Raw genomic sequence first — 12805 nt, forward strand, 5'->3', positions numbered from 1 at the left:
TTGTTGACCAGCAGAAGAGGTGAGGCATCATCCCCCTCTTTCACCCGCTCCTCATCACAGGGCAGACATGGAGAGAGGAAGCGTCACTCTGTGCTTGATATCGGGAGTGTGTGAAGAAATGGTATAGAGGGTGATTCACTCTGTGTTTGACCCGGTGAGTGTGTGATGGGGCTGCGTGGAGGAAGCTTCACTCTGTCTGACCATGGCAGTGTGTGATGGGACGGTGTGGAGGGAGATTCACTCTGTCTGACCATGGCAGTGTGTGATGGGACGGTGTGGAGGGAGATTCACTCTGTCTGACCTGGGCAGTGTGTGAAGGGACGGTGTGGAGGGAGATTCACTCTGTCTGACCATGGCAGTGTGTGATGGGACGGTGTGGAGGGAGATTCACTCTGTCTGACCCTGGCAGTGTGTGATGGGACGGTGTGGAGAGAGATTCACTCTGTGTCTGACCCCGGGAGTGTGTGATGGGACGGTGTGGAGAGAGATTCACTCTGTGTCTGACCCCGGGAGTGTGTGATGGGACGGTGTGGAGGCAGCTTCTCTCTGTGTCTGACACTTTCCTCTGTGGTGTGTTGAGAAGCTGTGGAGAGAGAATCACACTCATTCTGACATTTGCCTTGTGTGCTGAGAGAATTTCTTTCCGTGTCTGACCGTTGGAGAGTGTGCTGGGGCCGTGGAGAGAGAGAGAGAGATTCACACTGTGTCTGACCAAGTCAGTGCGTGATTGAACTTTGTGGAGGGATCTAAATATTGTGACGGGGCGATGTGGAGGGAGCTTCACTCTGTCTGACCCTGGCAGTGTGTGATGGGACGGTGTGGAAGCTGATTCACTCTGTGTCTGACCCCGGGAGTGTGTGATGGGACGGTGTGGAAGCTGATTCACTGTGTGTCTGATCCCAGGAGTGTGTGATGGGACGGTGTGGAGGGAGATTCACTCTGTGTCTGACCCCGGGAGTGTGTGATGGGACGGTGTGGAGGGAGATTCACTCTGTGTCTGACCCCGTGAGTGTGTGATGGGACGGTGTGGAGGGAGATTCACTCTGTGTCTGATCCCTGGAGTTTGTGATGGGACGATCTTGGAGGGAGCGACACCTAGTGTCTGAACACGACGGAGATAACTTTACCATGCGCTTGAGCGAATAGATGGCTTATCAACCGGTACACTCTGCGTTAGACATCGGGTGGTTTTGATAGCACGGATGAAGTGAGATTCGTTTTCTGATAGACTCCTAGTTTGAGTAACTTGTGAGTGTAAAGTGAGCCTCTCACAGTGCTTGACCCTCTGATTCTGTGACGAAATGGTGTGGATTGAGTTTCACTTGTGTCTGACCGTGGGATGGGACATTGTGCTGGGAGTTTCACTTTTATTTCTTTCTGATTTCCAGAGCAAACGTGCTCCCCTGACTGGATTAGAACAGAAGAAAGGTGTTATTTAATATCCACGTTCGAAATATCTTACAATGGAGCGAGGAAGCACTGTTCAAACTTTGATGCAATGCTGCTGGAAATAAATTCAAAGGAAGAGGAGGTATGTGTCACACCAAGAGAGGAGATATTCACGACAATCACAAACTCCCGTGTTCAAACACGTGAACAAGTGAAGCGCCCTCCACACAGTCCCATCACACACTCCCGGGGTCAGACACAGAGTGAATCTCCATCCTCACCGACACATCACACACTCCTGGCGTCAGATACAGAGTGAATCTCCCTCCGCACCGTCCCATCATACACTCCCAGGGTGAGACAGAGTGAATCTCCCTATACACCGTCCGGTCAAACACTCCCGGGGTCAGAAACAGAGTGAATCTCCCTCCACACCTTCCCATCAAACACTCCCGGGTGAGACACAGAATGAATCTCCCTCCACACAGTTGCCATCCCACTCTCCAGGGGTCAGAAACAGAGTGAATCTCCCTCTACACCGTCCCGTCAAACACTCCCGGGGTCAGACACAGAGTGAATCTCCTTCCATACCGTCCCATCACACACTCTCGGTGTCAGATGCAGAGTGAATCTCCCTCTACACCGTCCCATCACACACTCCCGGGGTCAGAAAAAGACTGAACCTCCTTCTGCATCGACCCATCACACGCTTTTGGGGGATCAGAAGCAAAGTGAAGCGCCCTCTACACAGTCCTATGCTACAGTCCACGGGACACATGCAGAGTTAAGCTCGCTCTACACCATCCCATCACACATTGTCGTGATGAGAGAGTTGGTAATCCTACCTCCGCAACGTCCCATCACACACTCCCGGAGTGAAACACAGAGTGAAGCTCCCTGCCCACTGCTCCCGCACATTTCTGGAGTCTGACACTGCGTGAAACTCCCATCATACAGTTCCGTCACACAGTCGCAGGATGATACTCAGAGTAAAGCTCCTTCCACACCGTTGGATCACACAACCCCGCGTTCCTGCAGAGTTAATGTCCCTCTGCAACTTCGCATGACAAACTTCCGACAGCGAGTGACCGTCATATCTCGCACTGCCGGGTTCAGGCATTTAAATAATGATGATGATGATGATGATGATGATGATGATGATGATGATGATGATGATGATGATGATGATAATAATGATGATGATAATAATAATAATAATAATAATAATATAATAATAATATAATAATAATAATAATAATAATATAATAATAATAATAATAATAATAATAACGACAAAGACAAAGGCTCCTTCTTAACATTAAATGAGAATGTTTTAATTTCGCAGAATGTTGTTTCCAACGCTCTGGTCCATCCATTCAGAACATACTGGATTGGAAAATGCGAAGACGGGTGAGATTCAGATTTTTACTGGATTGGGACTGGGTCAGTGGGATTAGTTTGGAGACACACAGGGGCTGTGGTTAGTGAGCGATAGTGGATTAAATTCTGTTACTGGGCTGTGTGGCAATGGCTTTACTGTGGGGAATGATACTTGTCTATGGGGGAGAAAGTGGGTCAGGGGAATGAGTTTGGGGACTGACACGGGGCTGTGTGGAAAGGGCAATGCGGTGGGAGTAGTTTGGTGACTGTCACGGGTGTCCACCTGGATCTTTCTGACCCTGATGAAATTGTTTAATCTTCTTTGATAGGGAAGCGGCTTCTGGTCTTATGTTCAAGGATAACACTGGAACTTCCACCTGCGGTAGCTGCGACTTGTCCGCATGGGAGGAACCATTGCAATCGTCAGCACCGTTTCATCTGCGAGAAGTCTGCACATTTCTGCACGAATATTCCTGAAGAGGTCCAGGATCTCTGTCAACAGTCTGTAGAGCTAACTTGAATCACATTGCAAACCGTTTTCCTTCTCCCCCGTCTCTCCTCCCCACTCTTATCCACCTTATCCTCACTTTCCCACTTCACCCACTCTGTCCCTCCCCCTAACCATTCTATACAACTCGCATCCCATTCCCCCAACACTGTCCTACATTCCTCTTTCCCCACCAATCTCCTTCTTTCTCGCCATCACTCCCAATCTTCTCTCCACAGACCCTGCACCTTTCTCCAGTCCTCCTTATCTGTTTATGTCATTCCTTCCTCCCCACCCATTCTCACCTCATTCTTGTGCACTCTTGTTCACAGATTCTCCATCCTGGGGTATAAGACCTGTGCGCATTCACTTTATCTATGCCCCTCGGGATTTTATACACCTCAATAATGTCACCCGTGTTCCCCAACGAATAAACGCCTCACGCAAGCCCGGTCTCCACAAACTCAGCCACTCGAATCCCGGCAACATCCTCGTAAATCTCCCCTCTGCAAATCTTTCCCAGTTCATCTTTCCTACAGCAGGGCGACCAGAACCGATCACAGTACTCCAAGTGTGGCCTCACCGATGTCTTGTACAGCTGCAATGTGACCTCTCCGACTCCTGTTCTCAGTGAAGACCAGCGTGCCACATGTCCTGTCTATCTGTATCGCGTGGTTCGCCACCGGAATCACCATCTGATTTATTGTCTGTGACCTTTTACTACCTGAGAGTGATCATTTGCACGATTAATACTGCGCAAAGATGTAAATTTAATGTAAGGTACCAAAAAAAAAATACAGCAAATAGGGAAATATCGAGGGTTCTCGTGGATTCAGGAAGCGTTCAGTAATCTGATGGTGGATGGGAAATAGCTTGTTTTAAATCGTTGAGTGCAGGTCGTCAGGCTCCTGTACCTCCTCCCCGATGGTAAGAATGATGACAGAGTATTTCCAGGGTGGTGAGAGTCCTCAGTAATGGACTCGGTGCCTCTTGAACCTGTCCTCGTTGGAGGGGAGGTTTCTGCCTGTGATGTCGTTGGCTGACTCTAGAACCTTCTTCACCCTCTGGCGACCCTGTGCGTTGCAGCCTCCACACCAGGCGGCGTTGCGACAAACCAGAATGCTCTCCGCCGCACATCCGGAGAAACACGCGAGTTTTCAGTGACAGACCACATCTCCTCAAACTCCTGACGTTGTAATCCCTTCTGTAAAGAGAGAGATATGGACGGTGGTGAAGGTACGTGCAGAGTCAGGTCTAGAATACACTCAGACTCAGATTAGAAATAACCAAGACTAGAGTAAATAAATCCAAAGAGGAAATGGATCTCCTACCGTTGAGCACTGAGTGTTCAACACGAGACTGTTAACTACAGACATTCCACGAAGCAATGTGGTAGGCAATAATTGGCAGTCTGACTGTCAAAGTGGAAAGTAACAGCTCTCCATACTCCGGGGAATTGGAGTGCAGAACTCGGATACATGTTCCATTGTCGGTTAAACAACATGCTGTTCCAGAAAGCCATCACATTTGCAGACTATGAGGTTCTTAAGACTGCCTCGAGCAAATTGATTGTGCAAGGTAAAGTCCCCTATGATAACTGCTGTTCCATTCTTACATGCCTCAGATATTCCTCTGTTTCCTGCCTGGTGACACTGTAATGATATTATTCGGTTGTATCATTGACAACTGTTCCGTACCCCGTAACTGGGTGTCTAACCAGCAGAGAAAGAAGAATTCGTTGGAGTCTGGTGGTACCAAACTAAAGGTGCTGATTAATAAAATAAGCAAAATCATATCAATAATGCAAAAATACATATAAAACAATAAGCAATAATAAACCTCGATGTCTAGGGGTAAATAAATTGTCATAGAAGAGTATAAAGTTCAGTTCAGTTCACGAGTGCTAATGTAGTTATAGTTGTATTGAAATCGTTGGAGAGAGAGAGAGAGAGAGAGAGAGAGAGAGAGAGGAGAGAGAGAGAGAGAGAGAGAGAGGAGAGAGAGAGATGAGAGGAGAGAGAGAGAGAGAGAGAGAGAGAGAGAGAGAGAGAGAGAGAGAGAGAGAGAGAGAGAGAGAGAGAGAGCAAGATGTAACAGCTACAGTCAGGCAACCCTTCCTTTGCTTTCTTAATCCGTCGTATCGATGTGGTCATTCAGGTATGACCTCTCGGTCCCTTCTGCTAGACCGTTCTTCTGTGGTGGACTCGTCACTCTGGCATGAGTGGACACAAATACACAAGTACCCACCGCCCAGCTTTAACACTGAAAGCCTTAATGACCGACCTCCTGGTTCGGTCTCCGAAGCCCCCCACCTTTCTTGTGGGTTCCAACACTCAATCAGTGTCCATTGGCGTGTCTGGAGGGTGGCTCTCCAGACCTGTCTTTTAGCCCTACTCACGGGGACTCTGCTATCCATTACTCCTGAATGACTGTGTCCATCAAATAAGGCCCCACGCCTTCAATCCACTGAGGAATGTTTATGAGCAAACTATTGTCCTTGCAGCGAAACAGTAAATAATTCAAAAAGAAGTCACAATACGAATAATCAGCAATTCTCCCTCTCTCTTATCTGTCGCCGATGTTCTTGCTGGTTTTTCCGTCTCTCTTTCTCATGGTCAGCATAGCAACAGTAATAGTTCGTGGTTCTCGGGGGGGGGGGGGTGGTTAACTCCGTACCCATTGTCCCATCAGGTCTGTTCATCACTCATAACACAACTAACACCAGCGATTTTTTCCTTTTGCTATTCGTTATCTCCACCCAGATGGAATCAACATTCGCTCCTTAGATCTTATTTCGTCTCGCACTATCGCCCTGAACTCATCCTGAAAGAAGATTGCTACCCGACCACTTCGACCTTCTGCTTGTCTTTCCGTATTACCTGATATAGAGCCATTGAACCATAGAACATTACAGCACAGAAATAGGCCTTTTGGCCCTTCTTGCTGTGCCGAACCATTTTTCTGCCTAGTCCAACTGACCTGCAACCTGGCCCAACATCCCTCCATACACCTCTCATCCATGTACCTGCCCATGTTTATCTTAAATGTTAGAAGTGAGCCCGAAGTGAGCTACACGCCACTGACCGTGACACCGACACACCGATCACCGTGGCAGCTACAACGCCACTGACCGTGACACCAACACACGATTCACCGTGACAGCTACACGCCACTCACCGGAACACCGACACACCACTCACCTTGACAACTACAACGCCACTCACAGTGACACCTACACGCCACTAACCGTGACACCGACACACGATTCACCGTGGCAGCTACACGCCACTGACCGTGACACCGACACACGACTCACTATCACTCTCAGTATCACAGATTCGTCACTCCCCTGATTACCTGCGACCGAGACCACCAGGAATTGCGGGGGCAAGAAAACAATTGCTCGTCCTCGAAAATGAAAACTCCGTCCTGAACACCCATCTCTCCGATCTGAATAAAACACAAACCGATCTCCGTCAAAAGATCACAGACACGAGATTAAGTACAGGACTCTGACCGAAGAGAAGGCTCAAATCTGTCAACTGCTGACCAGCAGAAAAGGTGAGTTAAAACACCAAACTCAATCCCACCATCTCCTGCTACTCATCACATTGCAGAGAGATAAGAAGTTTTCATCTGTGTTTCACCCAGGAAGTGTCTGAAGCGACGGTATCCCGGAGCTCACTCATTGTCTGATCCCGGAAGTGTCTGAAGGAACGGTATCCGGAGCCTCACTCATTGTCTGATCCCGGGAGTGGGTGAAGGGACGGTATCCCGGAGCCTCACTCATTGTCTGATCCCGGGAGTGGGGTGCTGGGATGGTGTGGAGGGGAGCTTCACTCATTGACTGATCGCGGGAGTGGGTGCTGGGATGGTGTGGAGGGGAACTTCACTCAGTGTCAAACCTGGTAGTGCGTTACGGGAATATTTACAGGGAGACGTACTCCGTGACTGAACCCGGGAGTGGGTGAGGGGACGATTTGGAGAGAGATTCACTCTCTGTCTGACCAAGGGAGTGTGTTATGGGACGGTCTGGAGAGAGACTCACGTTGTGTCTGACCCCTGGACTCTGTGATGGGACTTTGGGGGAGATTCACTCTGTGACTGACCCAGGGAGAATGTCATGGGATGGTGTGGAGGGTGATTCAGTCTCTGCTGACTTAGAGAGTGTGTGGATGGGCCGATGTGGAGAGAGAATCACTCTGTGGCTGACCCCGGGAGTGTGTGATGGGACGATCTGGAGAGAGATTTACTCTGTGACAGACCCAGGTAGAGTGTCATGCGACGGTGTGGAGGTGTTTCAGTCTGTGCTGACTTAGGGAGTCTGTGATGGGACGGTGAGGAGGGAGCGACACCTAGTGTATCAACCCGGACGTGCGTGATGCGACTTGTATATGAGTCTGAGAATAATTGAGTGACATCGGGTGGTTGTAACATCACTCTGTGATTGACCCCTTGTATGAGTAACCTGAGAGTGTAAAGTGAGCTTCTCACAGTGCTTGACCATCGGAGCTTGTGACGAAATGGTGTGATTTCACTCTGTCTCTGACCGCGGAGTGTGTGATCGGACGGTGGGCTGGGAATTCACTTTTCTTGCTCCTGTTTTTCAGAGCATGCATGTTCCCAGGACTGGATCAGAAATGAAGACCGCTGTTATTTCATATCCACGTTGGAAACATCTTACGATAAAGCGGAAATAAATTGTTCAAACTTTGATGCAAGGTTGCTGGAAATAAATTCAAAAGAAGAGCAGGTATGTGTCACACCGAGAGAGGAGATATCCAGACAATCACAAACTCCCGGGGTCAGACACAGAGTGAAGCCCCCTCCCTACAAACAGTCCCATCACACACTCCGGAGATCAGACACAGAGTGAATCTCCCCCACGCCGTCCCATCACACCACACCCGGAGATCAGACACAGAGTGAATCTCCCTCCACGCCGTCCCATCACACACACCCGGAGATCAGACACAGAGTGAATCTCCCTCCACGCCGTCCATCACACACACCCGGGAGTCAGACACAGTGTGAAAATCCCTCCACACCGTCCCATCTCACATCCTTGGGGCAGACACAGAGTGAAGCTCCTTCCACAGCGTCCCATCACACACTCCCGGGGTCAGACACAGAGTAAGGTTCTCTGCGTACCGCGACCTCAAACATTCCTGGGTTCAGCCACAGAGTGAACCTTCACCGTCCCATTGACATCCACGGGATCAGACACAGAGTGAATTCCACTCCACACCGTCTCAGACTCCCAGGGATAAGACTCAGTAAACCTCCCTCCATCACACAGTTCCCCGGGTCACATGCAAGGAAGTTACCTCGACACCATCCCATCACACACTCCCGTGGTCAGAGATTTGGTAAAACTACATCCACAACGTCACATCACATACTCCCGGAGTGAGACACAGAGTGAAGCTCCCGCACTACTGTCCCCTCGCACACTTCTGGTTTCTGACAGTGCGTGAAACTCCTATCATACAGTCCCGGGTGATACACTGAGTGAAACTCCTATCATACAGTCCCGGGTGATACACTGAGTGAAACTCCTATATCATACAGTCCCGGTGGATACACTGAGTGAAACTCCTATCATACAGTCCCCGGGTGATACACTGAGTGAAACTCCCTCCAAACAGTTCGATCACACACACCCGGCTTCATGCAGAGTTAATCTTCCACTGCACTTTCGCATTACACACTCCGGACGTCAGATGGAGAGTGACCCTGCCTCTGCACCGACCTGTTACACTCTTCAGGGTTCATTCACAGAGTGCATCCTGCTGCACACACCGCTCCCCACAGACTCCAGAGTTCAGTCACAGAGTGACGCTTCTTCCACACAGTCCCAGGACACACTTCCAGGGTCAGACACAGAGTGAATCTCCCTCCACACCGTCCTATCACACATTCCTTTGGTCAGACGCAGAGTGAAGCTCCCTGTCCTCTGTAGACCAACGCACCTCACACTCCCAGGTTCAGGCATTGAGAGAGGCCCCTTCTTAACATTGATCAACGACATTTAATTTCGCAGAATGTTGTTTCCAACGCTCTCGGCCCTCAGTACGGAAGATACTGGATTGGAAAATGCGGATGCGGGGTGAGTTTCGGACTGTTCCTGGATTGGGACTGGGTCAGTGGGATTAGTTTGGAGACAGAACAGGAGCTGTGGGAAGTGAGGGGGGCCATGATAGTAAATTCGATTCTGACACAGGGCTGCGGGGGAGAGTGCGGGGAAGCGGCATCAAGTTGGGGAGCGATACAGTTTCTGGGGATAAAGTGGGTCGGGGGATTAGTTTGGGGTACCGACACGGGGCTGATGTGGAAAGGGCGATGCGGTGGGATTAGTTTGGTGAATGTCTCGAATGTCATCCTGGAGCTGTTTTGACCCCGTTGAAATTGCTTATCCTTCTTTGATAGGGAAGAGGCTTCTAGTCTTATGGGTCAAGGATTTCACTGGAACGTCCGTCTGCGGTACCTGCGACTCGCACGAATGGAAATACCTTTGCAATCGTCAACACCGTTTCATCTGCGAGAAGTCAGCACATTTGTGCACGGATTATTCCTGAAAAGATCCAGGATCTCTGTCAACAGTCCTTAGGGCCAACTTGAATCACATTACAATCGGTTTTTCCTCCCCCGCCTCTCTTCACCCACTGTTATCCAACTCATCTTCAAATTCTCGCTTCACCCACTCTGTCCCTCCACCAACCATTCTCCTCCACAACTCTCATCCCCTTCCCCCCAACACTCTCCTACATTCCTCTTTCCCCACCAATCTCCTTCTTTCTCGCCATCTCTGCCACTCTTCTCTCCTGCCGTGCACCGTTTCTCCACCCCTCCTCTTTAATCTCTCTCCCTCCTGTTCCACCCACTCACACCTCATTCATGTGCATTCCTGGTTCACAGATTCCCCACCCTGGGATAAATGACAGTGCGTATTCACTCTATCTGTGCCCCTCGGCGTTTTTATACACCTCTATAATGTCACCCCGTGCTCCCCAACAGAAGAAACTCCTCACGCCAGCCCGGTCTCCACAACTCAGCCACCCGAATCCCGGCAACATCCTCGTAAATCTCCCTCTGCAACACTTTCCAGCTCATCTTTCAATACAGCAGGGCGACCAGAAATGAACACAGTACTCCAAGTGTGGCCTCACCGATGTCTTGTACAACTGCAATGTGACCTCCCGACTCCTGTACTCAGTGAAGACCAGCGTGCCACATGTCCTGTCCATCCGTATCGCGAGTTTTCCACCGGAATCACCATCTGATTTATTGTCTGCGATTTTACTACCTGAGAGTGATCATTTGCACGATCAATACTGCGCAAAGATGTAAATTTAATGTAAGGTACCAAAAAAAATACAGCAAATAGGGAAATATCGAGGGTTCTCGTGGATTCAGGAAGCGTTCAGTAACCTGATGGTGGAAGGGAGATAGCTTGTTTTAAATCGTTGAGTGCAGGTCTTCAGGCTCCTGTACCTCCTCCCCGATGGTAAGAATGATGACAGAGCATTTCCCGGGTGATGAGAGTCCTCAGTAATGGACTCGGTGCCTCTTGAACCTGTCCTCGTTGGAGGGGAGCGTTTTGCCTGCGATGTTGTTGGCTGAGTCTAAAACTCTCTTCACCCTCTGGCGACCCTCTGCGTTGCAGCCTCCACACCAGGCGGCGATGCGATAAACCAGAATGCTCTCCGCCGTACATCCGGAGAAACACGCGAGTTTTCAGTGACAGACCACATCTCCTCAAACTCCTGACGTTGTAATCCCTTCTGTAAAGAGAGAGATATGGACGGTGGTGAAGATACGTGCAGAGTCAGGTCTAGAATACAATCAGACTCAGATTAGAAATAACCATGAAGAGAGTAAATAAATCCAAAGAGGAAATGGATCTCCTATGGTTGAGAACTGAGTGTTCAACACGAGACTTTTAACTACTGACATTCCACGAAGGATCGTGGTAGGCAATAATTGTCAGTCTGAGTCTCAAATGGAAAGTAACAGCTCTCCATACTCCGGGAAATGGGAGTGCAGAACTCGGATGCATGTTCCATAGTCGGTTAAACAACATGCTGTTCCAGAAAGCCATCACATTTGCAGACTATGAGGTTCTTACGACTGCCTCGACCAAATTGATTTCGCAAGATAAAGTCCCCCATGATAACTGCTGTTCCATTCTTACATGCCTCAGATATTCCTCTGTTTCCTGCCTGTGACACTGTAATGATATTATTCGGTGTCTCATTGACAACTGTTACGTACCCCGCAACTGGGTGTCTAACCAGCAGAGAAAGAAGAATTCGTTGGAGTCTGGTGGTACTATACTGAAGGTGTTTATTAATAAAATAAGCAAAATCATATCAATAATGCAAATATACATATAAAACAAGTTAGCAATAATAAACCTAAAAGGGTAGGAATAATAATAATCAATAACAAACAAGCTCTACCGATGTCTAGGGGTAAGTGAATTGTCATAGAAAAGTATGAAGTTCAGTTCATTTCACGAGTGCTAATGTAGTTATAGTTGTATTGAAATCGTTGGAGAGAGAGAGAGAGAGAGAGAGAGAGAGAGAGAGAGAGAGAGAGAGAGAGAGAGAGAGAGAGAGAGAGAGAGAGAGAGAGAGAGAGAGAGAGAGAGAGAGAGAGAGAGAGAGAGAGAGAGAGAGAGCAAGATGTAACGGCTACAGTCAGGCAAACCTTCCTTTGCTTTCTTAATCCGTCGTATCGATGTGGTCATTCAGGTATGACCTCTCCGTCCTTCTGCTAGACCGTTCTTCTGTGGTGGACTCGTCACTCTGGCATGAGTGGACACACACACAAGTCCCCACCGCCCAGCTTTAACACTGATAGCCTTAATGACCGACCTCCTGGTTCGGTCTCCGAAGCCCCCACCTTTCTTGTGGGTTCCAACACTCAATCAGTGTCCATTGGCGTGTCTGGAGCGTATCTCTCCAGACTTGTCTTTTATCCCTACTCACGGGGACTCAGCTATCCATTACTCCTGAATGACTGTGTGCATCAAATAAGGCCACTCCTTCAATCCACTGAGGAATGTTTATGAGCAAACTATTGTCTTGCAGCGAAACAGTAAATAATTCAAAAAGGAGTCACAATACGGTTAATCAGCAATTCCCCCGTCTCTCTTATCTGTTGCCGATGTTCTTGCTGGTTTTTCCGTCTCTCTTTCTCATGGTCAGCATAGCAACAGTAATAGTTCGTGGTTCTCGGGGGGGGGGGGATGGTTAACTCTGTACCCATTGTCCATCAGGTCTGTTCATCACTCATAACACAACTAACACTAGCGATTTTTTTCAATTTGCTATTCGTTATCTCCACCCAGATGGAATCCACATTCTGCTCGTTAGATCTTATTTCGTCTCGCACTATCGCCCTGACCTCCTCCTGAATGAAGATTGCTACCCGACCACTTCGACCTTCTGCTTGTCTTTCTGTATTACCTGATACAGAGCCATTGAGCCATAGAACATTACAGCACAGATACAGGCCTTTTGGCCCTTCTTGGCTGGGCCGAAA

This window comes from Hemitrygon akajei, unplaced genomic scaffold, assembly GCF_048418815.1.
Source record: "Hemitrygon akajei unplaced genomic scaffold, sHemAka1.3 Scf000175, whole genome shotgun sequence".
Classification (NCBI taxonomy): Eukaryota; Metazoa; Chordata; class Chondrichthyes; order Myliobatiformes; family Dasyatidae; genus Hemitrygon; species Hemitrygon akajei.